The 21,912-nt window shown below is 38.0% G+C and overlaps 1 protein-coding gene across 2 annotated transcripts in view; it reads right to left on the bottom strand.

The window, feature by feature from the left end:
• The window catches only part of SLC2A9 (solute carrier family 2 member 9), a 107,731-nt gene extending 91,571 nt beyond the window's left edge, over positions 1-16,160 (bottom strand). Inside the window, exons 1-2 of one of the 2 annotated variants that reach the window (XM_046940740.1) lie at positions 16,104-16,160; positions 15,145-15,181 (exon numbers count right to left, since the gene is read on the bottom strand). The gene's annotated coding sequence lies outside the window, so the exon portion shown is untranslated. Of the gene's footprint in view, positions 1-125; positions 475-15,144; positions 15,182-16,103 lie in introns of those variants that run through there. The other variant, XM_040699483.2, reaches the window with a different exon arrangement.
• Positions 16,161-21,912: the final 5,752 nt, after the last annotated feature.

Raw genomic sequence — 21,912 nt, 5'->3', positions numbered from 1 at the left:
TTTAGACATTTCAAGAAATTGGTTTGTATGCAGATAAAGCTATCCCTCTGTGCCCACATCAAACCTGTTGCCAAACTGAAGAAGTTGCTCCAAGCTACCCACTTCAACATCTAGGCATTACTTACAACTTATCCAAAGTGCTCTTCACTCTCAGTGCTCTCCGGTGTTCAGTCCGTTCAGAAGGTTGTTACAGCGGTCCTCCTCTCTGAAATACGGACACTTAAATTATTGAACAAAACATAGTGCCAGCTTTAGCCTTTTTATACCTTGTCACAATGAATAAATAATTAACAGTAATTAGAAAAAAATAGTAACATGCTCAGGCTGGAATTTGTGAAATAAATCTTTTCTAACCAGTAGAAAATGAACTGCCTTTTATGGCAGCAATACTACACAAGAGGTCTTTGTTTCGGCTGCTACATAATGTTAAAAAGCTTTACTTCCCACATTTGAACCAACAGACATTTGAAATGCAAGTGCCTGAGGCTAGGACCTGTATTTATGTACTCTTGCTTATTTACGTATGGCCTGGTTCAGGAACACCCACAGCATTCCGTATGCTCTAAATGACTTTTAATAGTGATGTGTTGGGCCAGTACTTATGTATGTAGGAGTGCATAGTACTGGCTGGGAGTCATCTCTTTACAGGGTTTTGAAAGGTTGAAGACAAAACATAATGTACAGTAACAAAAAATACAGTAGCTTGTAAAAAGATTTAACTTTATTGTTGATCTGGCTTTGGGCCACAGATAGGAACTTTGTATCAATGTTGGTTTAAGTGCTAAACAAAACATGGGTGAGAACAAGGCCGTAACAGTTTGCTCTTTGCTGTCACATCTGCATATCCCAAAGATAAGTGCAGATAAGAACACTGTTAAGTATGACAAGGTGTGCTCCATTTTGGTTTTTCCATGTTAGCATGTGTATTTCTTACTCTGAAAATCCTACACACATTACATTAGGCTCATCAGCATTTCCTCAGGGACACTGACAGCTAGTTTAATTGGATTATCTGTATGCTTGCAGATGCTAAACTATCCAAGATGCACAAGGCAGAGAGGCACCAGTTGGCTGAAATTCTGAACTCTGGATGGGACTGGAAGTAACATTGTTCAATTTGTTATTCAACACGCGGTACCTGGTTTCTATTTCAGGTTATCGTTATTCTGGCTGCTTTTATAGATCTCTTTTGACCCTGTTGAATAAATCTCAATGACAGGAACAAAAACATTTTCTCAAAAGATACTGTCATTCAGTTTGCTCCAGATAAACATGGGTGTTCTTCTCCAGCTACAAGATGCTGTTGTGAAAGCATCACTTTTTTAGGGGGGACAGGAAAGAAGTTCTCTGAAATATTTCCTAGGAAATTTTATCTGAAAGTATCATTAAACTTGGCACCCAATATCTTAATCTTAAGAGAAAAAAAGTCTGGTAACTTAACATTTTGTAACATAGATGTTATGATGATTATGAGGAAATAAGAGATTCCTCTCATCAGTATCTGGAATGAGAATGAGGAAGCATATGAGGTTTGAATGACTCTTGTGTCTTAGATATGAGTGACAGAAGATACCTTCCACGTTTATGCACATTTAATTTACAGTTCATGCTGCCTATGTTTTAACTGAAATTTTCATAACTTTTAAACTAATCCAAAGTGGTTAAGCTGTAGCAGTTTAACAATATACAGTCCAGATGTGTTATTTCTTAATAGCACCCCTCATTTGTGGCAAGGTAGCGTTGCTCAGCAGGTCCCGTGATTCATATAAGGACAGTAAAATAAGTAAGAGGAGGCCATAAAGCTGGCACTGCCATGCTACAAAAGCAGTTATACGTGGCTTTGTAAGCTTTGGAAAGATATGCCAGTTGACAAAACATGAGTTTTATTATGATAGAAGAGCAGCCTACTGTGCTAGAACTAATCCTGTCAGACTAAACAAAACTACTTACTTGATCCAAGTTTTTGGTCCAAGTTTATGAATTTGGCCTATGTCTACTTGGGTAAGAATGCAAAGAAACCAACTCAAGGGCAATTTACACAGATAGAACCAAGAAGCAGGACAAATAAACAAGAATTATTTGTTAGACACTACACAAGAAATAAGCATGCTTTTTAAATTGAAATTATAAACAAAAGAAAAAGACATCTTTACAAGCAAGCTTAAGTGAAAACTCACCAACTGAATATTCAGGGAGAAGTCAGTAAAATTTTAATTTCACATTCAATAATATTTTTTTTCAATGTTATGAACTTAGAAATAGAAATGCCAAAATAAGTAACTAGAGAATATATCAAGTTTGTTGCTATATGTGAATACTTGTTCACACTTAAAAATGTGATTTGTTTCCACGCAGGTGAGCCTATTCACAAATTCAGTCTCAAATTAGGAAACCAAACTGATACTCAGATTTCAGTTCTTCAAAAACTGCCTGATGTGTCAGTGTAGAATACAGTTTAGCTAAAACAACAGCAACTGCAACAACAACAAAATCAACAATAAATATATAATCATATGGAGTATTTTGAAAGATTTTGAAGTAATTATTACATATTACTGACTTGGATCGGCTACAACAGAGTATTTCTCAGTTCCTTGAGGGAAAATGTGGTTAATAATTTCCCTTTGCTGTGTTGGTCATCAGCATTGTTTCAACAGTTTTCTCTTATTTACACATGCAAATCTCTTATGGCATCATTTAGGAAAAAAATCTCATGAACCGTGGGTTTGATGTTATTGTTACATTAGGATTATTTCCAGCATTAACTTCTATGTAAATGAAAGCTAGTTAAAGCTTCACTAAGTTATTTCCAGTGAGGTCAGCCTGGTGTCCACCTACCATTTAGTAAATGTTAAATTAAATATTGACAAGTAGAAGTTTTTCAGGGTGTAAGGTCACGCCCTGAGTTAAGACCAGAGTTGCTCCTGGGTGCACGTTCTTTCCAGGTGAATAGAAAATATCCTAAATGTAGCTCTTGCTAAAAAGCAGGACTATGACCCAAAATAAAGTCCTTCTAGGGTGGGAATTTGGAGCTCAGTACTAAAGAAAGCACAGAACCCCTTATCTGAGGGTTTTTCCATTGAATTTCAGAAAGTATCTTCAAAATTTCCAAAACTGAAATATTTGAGCAGCTTATGTTGCCTTTATTGATGCTGTAAGTGAGGGAACTTTGGCTCTGCAAAGCACTGAAGGATTGAGCTTCCCTCCTCTCTGAGTAGCAGTAGCATCTGCCTTCAATAGGCAGGGGAAGACTTTATACATCTTTGATTAAGACCTCATTATAGGCACTCAAGAGCAGGGAAACAACTTCATGAAAGAGTTTTTCATCCAGGAATTTTAAAATTCTTGTTATATTTAGGAACTGTTTCCTACTCCCCTCAAATCCTTCAGAGGAGAACTAATAATATTTTTTGAAAGATTGTTCCAACTACTAATATATTATTCTAAAATACAAGGCCCTTCCAGATGAAGCACCATGTTCTGATGTACACAAAGAATGATCCTTTTTGGTTGACTCCTTTCAGCCTTAAATATCACTCATGACCTCTGGGGAGGGGGAAATAAAGCAAAATGTCTTTGCATGCATTGCATCCTCAGCCAGTTTCAGCTTGTTTAGAACTTGAGTTGCAGGGCTCATTCTTGAGCCCTCTGGGAGCCACAGGAGCCCAGAGTCCAAGAATTCCTTGCACTGCTGAATGTGCATAAAAGGAGGCAGAGCAAGTGCAGAGTAGAAATATCTATTCATGTTGCTTTTGTGTGAAAGTCAGTCCTGGAAATCAAGCTAGAAAAATAAACTTTGCCAACCTTCACCCTATCCAGCCTCCTCAGTTATTTTAAATAGTCCCAAATTCCAGTTTGGCTTTGAGTGGACAGATCTTTTTAGCTTGTTTAGCCGTAGTTTTAGGCCTGATATCTAGCTTTTCCTTGTCTAGAGACTAAAAATAACACAAGGATATTTGTGTAACAAGTTAGTCTCTGCACAAATTCATGAAGCCTGGCAAGCAGCAGCTCAACATTTGTTCTCTTTGCCAGTTACCAAAATATTCCCTTCTAAAAGAGGAGGAGAACTTGCTGTAGGAATCGGCTTCAAAGTGTTATTACTCTCATCTATGTAAGTAAAACTTCATGTGTAAATATAATACAACTCAGTATGCTGCAAACGTAGTGATTTTGTCCCACTTTGAGGAATAAGTGAGTGAAAGAATGAGTGAGTTGGGTCCTACTCCCCTCCCTACACCCCTCCTCCTATTTTTGACTGTGATTTCCAGAGGCATTTAAACGTCTTTTTTTCGTGGCTTTAAATATACTGCAAAAAATATTTTGTCACACTCAGTAGGTCTCAATTACATGAATGCGAAAGCCCCTTACATTTCTACATGTTAAGAAATTATGGAGAAACTGAGGTGTGAAGTGCCTGCTTTACATTTCAAAAGCAAGTGGGGTCAAAGTCTGTTAGTTATTACTATTTCCAACCATTCTCGGTCAGGGCTCTGAGCACATAATATGTCCTGGGCTCAGGGCCAACATGGTTGATGGGTGCAGGCACCCAGCCATGGGGAGAGCCTCTGAGATCTGATCTGTGGTGAGAAGCCACACAGGGGACTCCCCCTTTCACCTTCATTCCAGATGGCATGGTGATGTTCTCAGTTGTTGTCCTCAGTCCAGGATAAGCTGACCCCAACTGTTGTCCTCACTAGCAGGTTTTACCTTGCAGCTGAAGTTCAGACCAGCCTCATCACCATGCAATCATCTGTAGATCACTGAGCTGTGTCTGGCCCTGGGTGCTGGGATCACCAGCCTGATGCTGACTTGTTGACTTCAGTTCCTTAGGCCTGCCTCTTAACCAGGAGGTACCTGCTATTCAGGGCTCTTGGTTGGATCCAGCCACTGCCACCAGGTAGCTTCTGCTCTCTGTGCTCCTGGCTGTCCTTCATCTGCAGCTCATGGCTGCAGTCTAACCTACCAGCCCTCCTGACCATGATTCTGCACCCTCACCCCCTATCACCCTGACAATGCCTTTCTCCATAATTACTTCCCCAAATCCAAGAGAACCATTCAACACCAGTGAAGAATCATAGACTGGTTTGGTCTGGATGGGACCTTGAAAATGATCTAGTTCCAATTCCCCTGCCATGGGCAGGGACATCTCTCACTAGACCAGATTGCCCAAGCCCAGTCCAACCTGGATATTTTCAGAGATCCACAACTACTCTGGGCAGCCTGCACCAGTGCCTATCCAACATCTGAGTAAACAATTACTTCCTACTCTCTAATGTAAATCTCTTTTCTTTTAGTTTAAAGGCTTTACTGCTTGTTCTATCACTACACTCCTCAACCAAATGTTCCACCCCAGCCTTCCTGTAGGCCTCGTAGGTACTTGGAAGGTTGCTCATTTCAAGGCCTCCCATTGTAGTTATCATCTGCTAACTGAAAGCACAGGCTGCAGCCAGACAAAGCTTGTTTTAAAGATAATAATGAAAACAAAGTTATAGTACCAAACATACATCAAAGGCACCATATATAGTAAATTTAGATGTCATGTGGACCTGCAAAACAACAAAGAAAGAACCAAGGACTGGAGATGCAGATGTCTGTCCCCCACCCTCCCAGTCAGAGTAAAAGCATCAACCTTAGGACCCAGAGGAGTGGGGGAAAAGGTAAGGCTCTTAAAATCCCAGCTGTACTAACAATAAACATGCAATTGTTCATAAATTCTGTACTAACAATAAATTCTTAGCACATCTAAGTTGTTCTTCCTCTTCACCCATAAGCAATGTCTTCAGCCTAACAATATTTCCACTTCATGCTTTCATTTCTGGAGTCACTTGAACTGTGATCTCTAGGAAGGGAGGTGGATGACACTACAGAAGTTTAAAATAGTATTTTTATTTGTCAGAAGTGGAATGCTATTGGCTGGTTAAGTCTAGCATGGGCAGAAAGAATTCTCCATAAAAAGATTTGCTTTGTTCTTTGCTTTGTTTGCAAGCAAGTTCTGATGGAACTTTCTACAGTAAACTTAAATGCCAATTTTTCAATGAAAACGGTAAGTAATACTTCTTAACCTTAAGTAATTTAGTTCACTTCTTGTGTAATTTGGGCAAATAATTACCTAAACAAGACAAAATATTCCAGAAAGATATTTGAAACTAATTTCAGTGGCTTCAAATGAGTAAGACATCTTTGTATTCAGTTTATGAAATAAGAAGCATTGACTGAAGTCCATTATTTTGCATCCATACTTATCCTGCAGAGAGGATGCGTAATTTGTGACAGACTCTTCTTCACACAAGGTTTAGCACATTTGAAGATTATTTACACAGGGAGCTGAGCATATCTGCAGCAGTGGAATGCAAGGTTGGGTGTAACTTTCCATGAATAACTGCTCACCAGTTCAAATCCTCAATGAAATAGTCCCTAAATATTATTTCTTTTGCTCTTCCTATTGTGTTGCTTTTATTGCAGTGGACAGATTATAACTTCATAGCTAAGGGGAGCAAGAAAATAAAAGAAAAAGAAAGTCTACCCAAGGACTTCTACAGTGTTTCACGCTGCACTGTTACACACACTGATTGCTGATGTTGAAGGAAGCACCTCAGAGAAGGTACCTAAATCCCACTGAAAGTTCTAATGCATTTAGCAGATGGATCTCTTTCAGAGAGAAGATTGTTTGGCCTTTAATCGAATAAACTTCCAAACAAAAGTATGCACAGCTTCTCAGATAACATAAAAGCATGAAGTTATCATCTGCACAGCACCCTGTGATAGTCCCACAACTTCCTTTTGGCTTGATTCTGACAGCTATCATATCAAGTTCCTTTTGTCTCTTCTGCTTCACTCACAGTGGCTGTTGACTTTAACTACTGGCTTTTAAGTTCAGCCAGAGTTGATCTCTGCACACTCTTCCTGCAGAAGATTTGCAATTTGAGCAAGCTACAGTATTTTTATGGTGTAACCTAATATATGAAAGGACAATTTTACTGTTAATGATTTGCCTCATATACTATCAGTGTTCTTCACTAGATTATCAGAAGAACCTCGATCATTCCATAAGTTTTATTGCCAAGTACACCAAAATGATGCAACAGTGACTGCATGACTAAAGCAATATATTTTGAAAATCCTGGAGGAAGGCTACTATACAGCATACTGTTGTTTCCAGGAACGTTACTTTCATGATAAGACTTACACTGTTAATAATAAAACAAACCTGAGAACAGAAACAGGAATCTGCAAGTAGTAGACACTACTCCTTAAGGAAGAATGTATGAAGTTGTGAGCTTACTTTCCCAAGTACTGAAATATGTAATTGTTAATTGGGTTTTTTGGTATAGATTCCCTCAACTCATGGCTGTAATGAAAACTGTGATTCTTGTGTGATCTGATCTGTAAAGCATAATTTAAACTTCCAGACCAAGAAGAGGTGTAACTTGTATGTTGTACAAGTGCTAAAACACTAGGCATTGGTCATACTATTGACTTTAGTTACTTCTGCAAAGTTAATTTCAGCACGTTAAAGCAGTGCACAGTGCCACCATTATTTGGGACGTGTATTGCTCAGTCTAATCTAAGTTACTTTGAAAAGCAGGGCAGATGTGAGAAGAGCTTTTGCTTAACAGAGTCCTCTGGGTACTCAAACCTAATACCGATTGCAGACAGTTGTAGAAGGTCACTTTACACTTTACGTGGTAGATGAACTAATTTTTTCATGCAGACAAATGGATGTAGAAAAGTAAAGCTCAGCATTTACACTGTAACAAACTGACCGGTAGGAATTTTAATTTGGGAAGACATTGAAACTATTGTGGATCACTTTGGTTCCCTGAACCAGAGAAAAAAGCAGAGCAATAAGGTAAATCTTAAGAAGAGCCTCTGTGCTGCTACAGATCCAGACTGCTGTAAGCAATATGTTCTGCCCTAGATATTTCCTCTCACAGACTCATAGAATAGCTTAGGTTGGAAGGGACTTCAAGGATCATTAAACTCCAACCACCCTGCCACATGCAGGGCCACAAACCTTCACATTTGGTACTAGACCAGGCTGCCTGGGACCCCATCCAACCTGGACTTGAACACCTCCAGGGACGAGGCATCCGCAACCTCTCTGGGCAGCCTGTTCCAGCATTTTACAACTCTCATAGTAAAGAACTTCCCCTTAAATCCAACCTAAATCTTCCCTCTCTCGACTTAAAATCATTTCCCTTTGTCCTACCATTATCTACCCTTGTAAAGAGTTGACTCCCCTCCTGTTTGTAGGCTCCCTTTAGGTACTGGAAGGCTGCAATGAGGTCACTCTGCAATCTTCCCTTTTCCAGGCTGAACGAGCCCAGCTCCCCCAGTCTGTCAACTACAGAAGTAGTTGGGAGCTAGAAAAGATACAAAAAAAGGTAGAAACGATGAATACCACTGTATGAGACTAAACATACCAATAACTCAAGCATAAGAAGGAGGTGGTTGATAAGTCTCACAACTTGGGAGTTAGGGAGCTTCATGTATTAATCTTGTGAAACTCAATGCCATAGCATGTTGGAATGAAAAATACAAATAACTTGAAGAAGTGAAATAATCATAGAAAGTAGGTACAAATCCCTTTATTTTCCCTCACCTTTATCTCCAGCTTCCCAAAATTGCTGGAATCATGACTATTGATTAACTGTTTACTTCCTTTTCAGAATGGTTTTAATTGAAGTTCTTGCCTTCTCACTCCCGTTTTGTTTGACAATTCCTTATACTGTTTCTCCTTCAGTTGAGATATAGCATGTCATCACTGGCTTTGGGTGGAGTTTGGCAGTTCCTGGCTATCTATACTTGAAGTCTGGGAACAGGAAGTATTTTAAATATGCGAAAGTCTTTTACTTTCCTTTGTTTGGCCTTTAATTGAAGAAGTAAGTAAAATATTCTTTTACTATCCTGTTTTTGTAGTAGAGTAAACACCCAGAGTGTTAAATATCATATGTCCGTCATGCCTGTTTTGTTTTCCTCCCCAGACAAAACCTTTGAGAGAACTGCATGTACAGTTGTCTTTCAGAGCAATTTTATTTGTTGACATTGCTCAACAATGGCTTTGGCATATCAGGTATGTAACGCACTCTCCTGAGCCCCATAGAGTGCATATACATATATTACATACATTATATGTATATATAATAAACTAGAGCCTCAATTAACGAGAATAGGTCTGATCTAAAAATGGCTCAGCCAGGCAGGTAATTGTAAGCAGCCAAATATGGCAAATATGTCTTGCAGGAACTTCTGAAATTTTTTAGCAATACATACAGTCAATACTTCTCTGATCTTATGCACATTTTCTCCTTCTAATCCCCACTCCACGGTCAGTTAAATTCTGAACGAGCCCAGTAAGTCTGATAAATAATAAAAATCAGCTCAATAGATGTGTAAGTGTAAAATTGCTTAGCGATCTTCCATAATGTTATGGATCAACTGATGAGATGAAGACAATTTATTAATCCTATCCCCTGAGTTGTCTGCATGACGTTTAAACTTCAAACCAAACAGTGTAAAATGTGCAACAGTGTTTCAAAGAAAGACCAATAGCAAATACCTGCTCCACGTTTTAATTACTGATTACCAACAAACAATATGACATTTAAACAGAACCAAAGACTGTTTATCACCTGTGCCAGAACAAGAAGATAATCTAAAAGCAAACATGTTAATGTCACAGCAGTCATGTTTTCCAACTTTGTACTCAAGATCCTAACAGCTGTAGAGAGAAAAGCCACAAAAGAGGGAAACAGCACTAATTTGTCTAAACTGAATTTCATGATCATGTTTCACCATTTAGTATGGACAGTGTTCTCTATCCCCAAATTCTATCCTAATTTGGGTCAATTCTCAAACAGTTAACAACAGCAGGAAAATTGTCTGGCTATTTCACTAGGCTGTAAAGCATAACCCAGGGAAGCCTGGACAGTAGAAAACTAATTTGTCTAATAATTACTGTTTCAAAAGAGACATGAAGCTTCTAGATAGCCTGCCAGGAACAGCTATCTAGCATGCCAGAATAACATGGACTGAATTTAATGTAGCCACTGTTGCACCTGTATGAATTCTTACTGTCTCAAAGAAAATGATACCTGCCACCATAAATGCCTAAGCTTTAGAAGAGCACATATGCCAGATGCCATAGGTATATATTTGCTCTTCATGTAGAAAACTCCGCGTAAGTGTAAATCCCTGAGCTTGTTTAGTGCATAAATATTGTATCTTGCAGATTTGAGAGATTTCATACTACTTTTGAAACAGAAATTTGGAAGATGTTATTTCTTTCATTTGGTCTCCTGCTGCTATTCTGGTACTGCCTTTCCCCATTCCACCACTCACATCATTTGAACTCAAACTACACAGCTCATTCCTGAAGCTGCTACCCCAGTCTCAACTTCTCCTACCTCTCTGAAGGACTGGGCATGATGCTCAGTTCTGCCCACAGCCCCCATATCCCTATGACTTTTTCATCTGGTCATTTTGATTAATACTTGTTTTCCTTTACATAAAAAGCACTAGTACAACATCCCACAGTATGCAATTGTTGCAGACTTGATTTTGCTCAAAGCTTTAACTAGCTTCAACTCTTCAACTCCTTTTTGTGTGTAAGTAATACTGCCCTAGTTGTAGTAAAGAACACATAGCGTGCTGTTCTTCACATTTCTTTTTTAAAGACGTTACCTGTGCTCACACTTCACTCCAAAATCTAGAACAGGAAGTACTAATGCCAAACACTATTAATCACATCAGACTCTATGGCATTCAAACCTCATCAAGTGACTTCTGTCCTGACCTACAATGATGGATTAAAGCTTAAGATCCTCTGTGGGATAAGAGATACAAGGACAAGACGATCTCAGATCTGAGGTTAGATTGCAACACATTTACATACACATCTTTGCTCTGACTCACACCTGTGCGCAGTCCCACATGAGCCACAGCCCTCTCTGCCCAAATCAAGACTTGTCTGTGTTATGCAAGTCTTTGGCTGATGGCGGATTTCTAGGACAGTAGATTAAATATGGTGCTACTCCCCATATCAACACTTTTCTGTTACAGCTGGCTGTATGCAAAAACTTGGACAAAACTCTGACTGCATTTAGACACTGAACATCCAAACCCATCTTAATTCACTATCACTTCTAAACTGATGTTATCTTGCCTAGCAATACAGGTTATTCCTCTATCCACATTGCCTAGAAAATTATTGTGGATTAGAGTGAGGAACTATGCAGATGTGGGAAGTGAAAGGCATAATACAACAGCTTCAAGTAACTACAAAGACTGAGAAAAGACCTTACAGCTATTAATCATGTACTGCTTCACTATTTTTTCCAGTAGCTAAGGGGAGAGGAATCTGACTGTTACTTCCTTTTATGTTTTTTCTCTATGTGTTCTTTCACATCTACAGGAATTACCTTGAAACACCAAAAGCTCAGCAGAAAAAAAATGTTTTTAAACTGTAGTTTATACTCCTCCTCAAGGTTACTGCTAGGTGTTTTCGCATGAAATGGAACCACTCCATATCTTTAACAGTCTGAGATTACTCCAAACCTTTGTCAAAGTGTAAAAGTTGATACCAAACTCTGGCAATACACATTCTGTGTTATGACCTCACTATATCTGCTTCGTTTGCTCAGGAGTTCCAATAAATTACTTCTTTGTTCTTTTCAAAAACATCTCGCTATCTGCTCAAGTTTGTAATGGAACAGCTTTCTATTATAGAATACAAAGATTTTTCAGCTGAAAAATCCAGATGTTGCCCTATATTGCCTATTTATTCTTCCTTTTTAAATTTAATTAATAATGCAAAATGGTTTTATGACCTCAAAAACCTCAAATCCTCTATCCTGGCAAGTTGTAAATTAAGCAGTAGAATTAAAATAATAAACATTCCTTCCTCACACTCCATAGTGCAACTGAAAATCCACCCGCAATTATAGCAAGGGGATTTGACTACTCCCTAGTTAAACAAATCTTTACGACTCTTCCTCCTTCTCATTTTATGTATTGTTTGTTTGAAGAGTTTATTCTCATTAAAAGTCAAGGATGAGTCAAAAGTTTCATTGGTACATACACTTTAACACTGGGGTTAGGAATGAGGAACAACTTCTGGCTACTAACACAAAGCCATGAGAAGGACCTGCACCCCTTGGTAAGATTCCTCTACTTCAGTGCAGTAAGCAATGGACAAAATAACACCTGATTCAGTACTTGTCCATTTTCCTCTCCAGGGCCAGTTCTGTCTGAGTTAAAAGCCAGCAGTAAAAATGCATTCCTTTCAAGCAGTTTGAAATACAGCCTAGAATCAGAAATAGGGAGCTCATTTCTATTTCAAATCTACCATTGTTTTTACAATAGGGAGGGACTGAATATTTATATTCAGCAATTTGATTTACAGTTTTATAAACTATGAAGTGATTTCTATTTCTAAGGACTCACTAGGAAACACACACCCCTGAGGTATAGGATAACTAGGTGGCTATCCTCTGGCTTTGGATGGGAGCAATCACCTCATGCTTCTGCACAGCATTGCTTGTGGGGGTTTGATTTCTGAAAAACAAACAGACCCAGATCATCAGAACTGAGCAGCAGATTTTTTCAGTTCTTTGGTTTTCTTCTTACAGCCACCTTCTTCCTCTTCTCTCCTCACCCTGGCAGGCACCACTGCCAGGCAACATGGAGCAAGTCATTTGTAGCCTGAGGACCAAAATTATTCTCCAATTCAGGGAGAAAAGGGAGGGGTAAATAAGGAATGAGGGTGCTCTGACATGGGGCTTACAGAGAGAATTAACACTGTCTGGACTAGGTAGCAGAGAAGTACCAGGTCTTGTTACTGAAGGAGCAAGCAGAGCTGCATGCAGAAGCTGGCTGTCATGCTTCAGTGGTACAGAACAAGTCAGGGCAACCATCTCGGGTGTCAGAGACTAATGCAAACATTTGGATTTTAAACACATTTTTACGTGTTCTATTTTATTACATGTAACTGCACTCACTACGACAGTCTAGCAACATGAAAGGAAAAGTACTCACTGCTAAATTATGGGGCTTTACCTGTGTAACTTCTCTCTTTGCGTTTCATTACTGAGTGCACATGAAATTTCTATGCATTTCAAGTGAAATATTTTGGGAATGAAGCTGTTATGCAGAACTCCAAAACGTTGGGGACAGCAGGTGAGATTATTTCTGAACAGGCATATAGAAATAAATACAAAGGAAGTTGAAAATAAGCCCACAAGCAAACCCACTGTCTCCACTTCTGGGGTAGTCAGTCACTGCCTCCTGCCTCTGAAGACAAAGAGCCCTTGCAGAAGTAAGGCATTTTATAGCCTTGGGGTACTGTTCATCTTAAAAAAAAAAATCTTGAAGTGAAAGTTTACTTCAAATTAATTAACAAAATTTATTGAGAAGATGGGTTTGTTTTTCTAATCTTGGCAGACTTCAGGGATTTAATGATCTTTGCCTGCTTTACACACTGAGTGCATAAGTTAAGCGCTGTTTTCTGCATCTTGCTTTGTTTTTCTTCTATCATGGGACTCAGAAAACAATGAATAAGAAGAAATACAAGATCAGATCCTTAAGTTAAGCCTTCAATACTCTTCAGTAGACTTGTTTTTTGTTTTGTGGTTGTTTTTTTTTTTTGAACTAAAATAAAAGGAGAACAGCTTAAATCTACAAGAAAATCTTTCTTCCACAAATAGCCTCAACATATGTAGCATATGTAATACAGAACTGGGCCCATTGATTAAGGAATGTCTCAACATATATACAATAAAATGTACAGAATTAGACCCTGTGACTGAATAAGACATGTCTTAATTACTTTGTCAGGGCTACATTGTGCAAAGACTTTCAACCCTGACTTCCAATTAAGGAAGCATCTCTCACAGTTTTAAGAACATATTTTGATTTAAACCATACCCCATAAGATTTGGTGGAGAGATTCTCATTAACTTACACAAATCACTCTTAAATACAATAGAAAAAGGATACAAGAGCTGTTCATGTGTTGCACGTTTCTACACACATTACTATATACATTAAGGAGTCACCATACTGGCCCCTCTTCTCTTCAGATTTTTATATTGTATGATTATTTTTTGTATTCTAGTTAGAAGGCTTACTCCAAACCACAAGATTAAGACTCAGATTTTGTGCCAAAGACTTGAAACTTCCTCTGGCATTTTTTTTTAAATAATGAGTATTTTGCTCTACTTGGAGACAGAAGCAATTTGCAATAGAACCACTTATCAAATTGCATATGATTACTCTATGTTTGCATCAATTAAAAAAGCATTAGAGAGTCTTCTGTCTCTGAGAAGCTTAGTGGTTTCAAAACAATACCTACTGAAGATAAAAGGCATATTACATGCATAGCTTTCTCTCCAAATCAGATTTCCCTTAAAAACAAACCTTTGGAGAACCAGTAAACAGATGAGTGGTTGCTGGGCACCTTCTGCTGCTCTGGCACACAAGGAAAGCAATGAAAATCTAAAGAGTCTCTTCCTTTCCTCCCAGTCAGCAGAAAGGATGCAGGATGGGATTAGGAAAGACAGCCAACCCCTGCCTGCAAGTCAGGTTTCAATCAGTGCATTGCTGATAGAGGTGGGAAACGTGTGCCAATTGTCTCCACTGGCTGGAAGATGCTAAGGCCTCAAGCACAGCAGCCAAATACCCTATAAAATGCATCTTGGTTCCTCAAGAAATGTCTTCCTCTCTCCAACACCTCCACTTTATTCCCACATGAGGATGATAAGCTCTTAGCACTGAGTTTCTGAGAAGCGGAAGGAGCTGAGTGGTAACTAAGAAATAACGTAGTCAGCAGGCAGTGAGAAATTTACAGCACCTAAGCTGGCCTGTTGGCTTAATATTAACCACTTAAATGTAGTGTATTATGTGAGAAAGAAAGATCATTTTTTAGAAAAAGTATGCATTTACTTTTTTTATTAGTTCTCCTGTCAGTATATTAATTTTACTTCAATTAAAGCACTAGCAAGACAACAGCACTTGTCTCAGAAGTTCTTTGGGCTAGTAAATATAGAAGATACTAGAACATGATAAAAACCTGGTAGAAATATAATAATAAATAAATCTCCTGTTCCGTATTTGCCTTTTAATTTTAATTTTTAAATTTGACCTTACCTTGCAGAGAGCTCTGCAGAAGAAACAAGCCAAGTACCTGAAGAATAAGCTCACCTAAGTAATCTTGCATTTTATGTCTTCAGTCACATGGATAGCAATAAATTAAATTTGAATTTGACTTCTGAATCCAGTTGACTCTTCCAAGTTATTTTCAAATCACCTTCCTGCAACTCAGCCTTGGATTTGACCATCAGAGATTGACAACTTGCACTGAGATGATGCTATCCAAACAAACTGACTGCACATTACTTGAAGAGGCACTGATAGGGAACATGCTGTATTCACATTAGTGTCACACTTAAGGGTCTAAGTGTGCTTCCTCTAATATCTACCATATCTTCTGGCTTGGGTCCAGAGCACTTTAATGGCAGTACCAGTAACTCTTATGCTTTATACACCCCTTTTCCCCCAAAGAGCTACTATCACTGATATTAAATATTTACACAGTAGTGCCTACAAGCCCCACGATTAGAATTCTGCTTCACTATCCAGAACATAAGTAGTTCCTTGATAGGGAGTTCAAGACATTTTGAGTGAAGAACATAAGGTGAGAACAACAAATAGGAGAATGAGTCCCACTTAGTCACAGGAGACAATTAAACCTCATCCTGTGGGAAACTCTGAGCCATTATGCTGAGGAGCTATTCTAAAACATGAAAGAGGTTAAAAATCAGAGTTGGCTGTGTTTTGGTAAGATCAGTTTTGAATATTCCAATTCCATCTAAATCCTACAGTGAATTAAACCTAATAGGCCAAATAAAACCCCATATAATCCTGCTAATCTGCAGTCACCAAGTGATCATTTTGCCAGCCTGGAGCTGGATTTATAGGAGATAAAAGTAGAGAGCTCTCCAAGCTGGCTCAGGGACACAAGGCAGTGTTAGCCACACCAGTGCACATTAGTTCAGTAGCCACAGAGCTGCAGGTGCACAGCACAGAGACTAAGCCCCAGACCTCACCTTCCACGCTGGTGCTGGAGTCTCAGCGCTGTGCTCCTGTAGTCCCCATAGAAGCGTGCAGAGTCAGGAAAAAATAGACTATGTATAGATTGCACTACAATATATCTTAGGGAGAGTCTTTCTGTGAACATTGACAAGACAGAACACCCTTCTATCTTACCGCAGTCAGTAAGTATAAAAAGTTGTTAAACCCACCCTGAATAAGTTAAGCTGAGGTTAAATAAAGGCTAGGAGAATGCAAGCAGCAGACGAAAACAATATATAAGTATACAGTTAATCTTTGATCACAAGAGAGAGTACTGACGCCTCCTGTACCTGGATGGCTTATCTGTGAAATAGCTTAAGGGCTTAATCCAGAGACTAAAATCTGGATGTTTCACCTATTGAAATAATGGAAGAAAATCTATGAACTTCAGTATACACTCAAGTATACATGCAGTTCATCCATATAGCCTTATTTGCTATAAGGAAGAATTTAATGGACTGCTGGTACATCAAGGATGATAAATATTTTCTAGCTTTAGTGTATATTATATATGTAAGCTTTGCAAGCGTTTATAATTTCTTAGCTATGTTTCTTTTTCAATCTAGAAAGCATATCCTAATGAATTTAAGTAGAGTACTGGATATTAAGATATGTCTACCTTAACACACAAATGGAAGAAAATCTGAGTATCTGTTGTGATTCAAGACAACTGTAGTAGATATGTTTAAGAAGAATCACATATGTTAAACCTTCCTCTGAATTGTAAAACAAATATATGCATATGTAGAGATAGCTTAGTCATTATGAGGAAAAAGTAAGAAGCCTGGTCACCTGAGTTCTACATAGATCATAACCCATATCAGCATGCTGTATGCTTATAAGGTTGAAAAAGAGCACAGAATAACCATCTACACATACCCTTAACAGATTAAGTCAGTATGCTTCAATTCAATACCTCAACTTGTAAGCAAGCACAGAGATCCAAAAAAATACCTACAATATTAAATATAGTCTTCTACTTACTATGTCCTTGATTTAAACTGACATCCATTCATTCCCCTACAGAGTCTTCCAATAAACTAGTCTTTCCTCTTGAGTAATGCCAGGTCTCTTTTATACTGCTTGTCCTAAGAGCGCTACTCCATCCTAAATTCAGATAAACTGACTAATTAAGCAAAGCAGTTCAGCTGCATTCCCTCAGGTGTTCCTGGAAGGGAGGGACTCAACCCCAATCTGAGAGGAAGTTTCATACCTGGTGGGACAAACAGACTAATTTCCTCCAGCTTTTTTTCTGTGGATATTGCTGTTGAAAATAATTTAAAATAGAATGTGAAATATGTTCAATTTAAAACAAAGCCAACAGGAAAATTTTCAACTTATTCAGTATTTCTAAAATTCTCAGATTTAAAATAAAGCAAAATTATAAAAAAATAAACATAAGAAAACACTCAGTGATTTCTGTAGAAATATGATGAGATAATCCTGAATTCTTTCAGAAGGGCTTATATTTTATATTTAAACTTTGGTGTATGACAGGGATGCAACTGCTCTGAGGAAAGAGTACAGACCTTTACACTCTCACAATTTAGAGACATTCCCAAACTGGATTCTCAGAGAATAAGTATAGCTTTGAGATGTTTTCAATAATTTGTTAGTTAATTCTTTAATATTCAAAGTGATTTCTATATTTGTAAGCGCTGGTTTTAAAATGTGATTACAGGAAAAAAGACTAATGGCACACTGGGCTGCAAGTCAAGAGAAGTGATAATGGATGTTGACTTGATGTTTACAATGGCACCTCTGCGGCGTTGTGTCAAGCTCTGTGTCTCCTGGGATCACAGAGAGATGTGAAAATGGACGGGAGGTCAGATGAGGGCAGTGAACCTGTTATGGGGGTTTCTAAGGGAACTCCAGGCTTGTTCAGTGGAAAAGAGGAGGCCTAGGGGTGAACTGAATTACTGTCTTTCACTTGTTGGCAAGGGGGGAGGCCTAGAGAGGACATAGCTGAACTCCTCTCAAAGGCAATGGTCACCAAATGCAGAAGGGGAAGTCTTGACTGTAAATATAACAAATAAGAATGTTCACAATGGCTGGTGGAAATCTGGAAGAGGCGTCTGGAGAATTTCTGGTTTCTGAGTGACCTAAGTTAAGGCTAGGGTTAGCCTCACGTTACTAGTCCGGGAAGCTGGCCTAGGTGTGCTCCAGAGATCACTTCCAATCAAAATTATTCCATGATTTCACAATGAGCATTTTTATAATAGGCAAGGTTTAGTAACATATATTATGCAAATCCCCTTAAGGAAATAAATTTTTCCAACCAAAAAACTTTACAATCGTCATACTTCATTTTAGATCACTTCCTGTGTATAAAGACAACAAAAGCAGTTAAACTAATAGATCCACTGAGGACACTGTCATACTGGTAAGTTTCTATTTTAAATCCAGTCTGAATGTCTAGGTAAGATTTGGGAAGGGGAATACATGTGTACAAATCTTTAAAGTTTCTGGTTAAATCTGGAAATGAATTGAGAAAGCACATTAATAATCACAAAATATTTCAAGCAGCTCTTCATTCAGCACTGGATTTTGAAGTGTTGGACTTTTAACTAAAACACTGTAATAGGCCCTTCCCACATTTACAAAGAACAGTTAATTTGTTATTTTTCTCCAGATTTTTCTTCCACAGAATATTTCTCCATCATATTTTATTTTTTATTTTCATACTTGATGTGCTTATGAGTTGTCTACAAATCATATTTTCTTTAAATTTTTAAGCCAAGAGTAAGAGAAAATTTGAGAACTCTTTGAGCAGCTCCACAACTATGGTGTAGTTTGTAATAGTTACTAGTTTGAGTGGTTAATTCCAGACAACAAACAAAATTATTCTAGAATTAATTGATAGATCTAAACTAGTAAACCCTTTAGAATGTAGGGAACTGAAGGACTAGGATGTATTTGAGAACTCTGACAAATTATAAATGTAATGTACACACATGACCTTAAGTTATATTTTATTTCTGCTTCATTTTATCCCTTGGCTGTACAGCAGATAAAGTCAGTTACTGCTGCAGTCTAAACATGGCTTATGTTAAGTGTTCAGACAATGGCCTGGAAGCCAGGATTGGATAATCACATTAGAGTTTATTATTTTCACATTAAAGTTTATTTAGGCTATGAAGCTGATGAATGGGAGCAGTTCACAGAAAAAGTGTCAAGATCTGCTCCCATCCCAGAATTAACCTTTTTCTGATTTATTCCACTGCAATCATGTAGCTTACTACTAGTAGTAGTTATTTCTTTTTTACTCCTACTTGTGCTTTAGTTTTTTTCTCTTTCCAGTCCAACTACATTTAACATGGCTGTCATATCATCCATTCCTACATTCTCTGTAGTTGGGCACCCACATAGACATGTGCTCAGCAAGAGCCCTCATTCACTGCAGTCCTCACCCTCCTTACACAGTGTCACCCAGCTCTCCCCTACCGTCAGATGCAAATGATCATTTCTGCTCCATACTGCACAGCAGTTGAGGTTTCTGGCATTTCAGCACAGTGCTCTTTAGAAAGCAGCTTGCAGACAGGTAAAACCACAGAATATTTTGATTTTGTGTGGAAGAACATAGAAAGGGGGGGGAGATTTTTCCCACTTATAGAAATGAACCTTGGGTGGATATTCAAGTACTGTTTAAATTCAAAAAATACTCAGGTTGAGAGAATATTAGACACTTGATTTATACATCATTGAAGTACATTAGTATTTTTACCTTTATAATCAATCCTTGTATAAAGATGAGGAAGCTGAGGCAAAGATATTGTAAATTTCACAATTTTTATATCCACCAGCATATCATACAGAAGACCTAACTGGAGATCATCTGATTTTTCAAAGTTGTGAGCACTTGTGAAGTCCTGACCTTTCCTGTCTGAATGCCTGAAAGTGTCTCTTTTGTGCAGATGAGGAAAATATATTTAGGTACAAATTCAAAATCAGAATGTCTTGGAGAAACAAATATGAAATGCAGTATGAGGAAACAAAATGTTAGAAAAGACAGAAGGTGAAAATGTAATCCTCAGATGAAGAAATAACTTATTGATCCAATTGGATGAACGGGCCACAATAAACACCACTCCAGCATTTTAATTCTGGGAAGAGAGGCACCTGGCACTGTAATGGTACAACATTAACTTTTAAAAAGTCACTGAATTAACCCAAAGATTCTGAGTCCACATTTGGGTTTTTTTTCAAATCCTCTTCCTCTGCTTTATGTAGACTGGCTTTATCTTGGTTCATCTGAAAATTATATTTTTGGAGGTTCAATGGGAGGCATGAAACCTTCCTGTCTGCACAAACTGCAGTTGTTCTTTTCAGTTGCTTCAGTTTCCTGTTTATAGATGGAGATTTTCTACTTACTTATCAGCCACATTTGAGAGGCAATGATGGCTGCTTTTGCTCTATCTGTAAAAGTGATTCATTAAAATTAGGGCACTTTGTGAGCACTTTGATCATGGTATTCACCTCCTACTGTGATCCGGACTACTTAGTCAGACTTGGCATTTGTAAAGGCATAAGGAAACATGTTTACTGGAAAAGCTACTGTTTTTTATTGCTGGTGATTTTATTATGGGTAATTACACATCTTCCCTGATTTGGCTGAGAAAATATAGACACAAGTTAATGTGGTTAGCAGGCTGGCAATACCTACAGTTTTCTAAAACTTATTGCTGACCTTGAAGCTGGCAGTGTTAATAGTGTACTCACTTGTAATGGCCAAAATATATGGAAGGCCAAGGACCCAAGGGAATCCATGCTGACCCTTTACTCTTTGTTGCAAGATGAATGTGAATTTGGAAGAAATATCTATAGATGACATCCACTGATATGCAAGAACATGGAAGGAAAACTTTCTTCCTCACTTCATCTGCATCTAATTCTTGAACAGTAAAATACTTAACTACTCAGAGAAGCAGAATTTAATGCTGAATGTGCCAGTCCTCATTATATATACACATGTATACCGCAGCAGAGTCTAGAATTATAAAAGCAAGTATTCCTTTTCAGTTCTACAATAGCGAGAATCAGCTTACCACTAGCCTTGACCTTGTACTAACAGTTAAAATATGTCTTGGATCATAACGTCTTTTGAAATGCTGCATTTGCTGAATGACAAATTTGAACAGTATAATTACCTGTAGATACATACCAATCAGTCACATCAATCAGGAACTTTCAAACATATTTCCAAGTGGACTCCGTGAACACCAGGAGATTTTTAAAAAGTCATTTCTGGGAACGTATGACTTCAGAATTAAAGTAACCACTCAAGTGAAACACAATCCATTTGGAGCCAAATCTTACTCTTGATCTTCACATAACAAGAGAAAGACATGCCCATTTTCATAGAATCATAGAATCATTCTGTATAAACTGTTATTCTAGCCATTGTTTTTCTAGCACATTGTTAGCAGCTTTCCAAACACATAATAGAAAAACCTAGACTACAGATTCAGATAGTAGACATGTGGCTAATTGTTTCTTGATGTGAGATCAACAGATTTTGCCAAAAAACGTAACAGCAAACATCAGAAATACATTATATCAGTTATTTCACAACAAAATTCCATGTAACAGATCACACAAAGAAAAAGTAACAACAAAAAAAGACATTTATACAATGAAACACAAAGATATATATATTTTAAGTAGCTAAGTCACAGTTTATAGGCAGTAAAAACATAAACTTTGCTCTTAGTATCATGACTTTCTTTTATATGGAGTTCTCCCCTTTGACTTCAATAACCACACACTTAAATTATACTTGAGCTT

This window comes from Gallus gallus, chromosome 4, assembly GCF_016699485.2.
Source record: "Gallus gallus isolate bGalGal1 chromosome 4, bGalGal1.mat.broiler.GRCg7b, whole genome shotgun sequence".
NCBI lineage: Eukaryota > Metazoa > Chordata > Aves > Galliformes > Phasianidae > Gallus > Gallus gallus.
The sequence above is the reverse complement of the archived record's forward strand: the minus strand, read 5'-3'. Positions and strand labels throughout refer to the sequence as shown.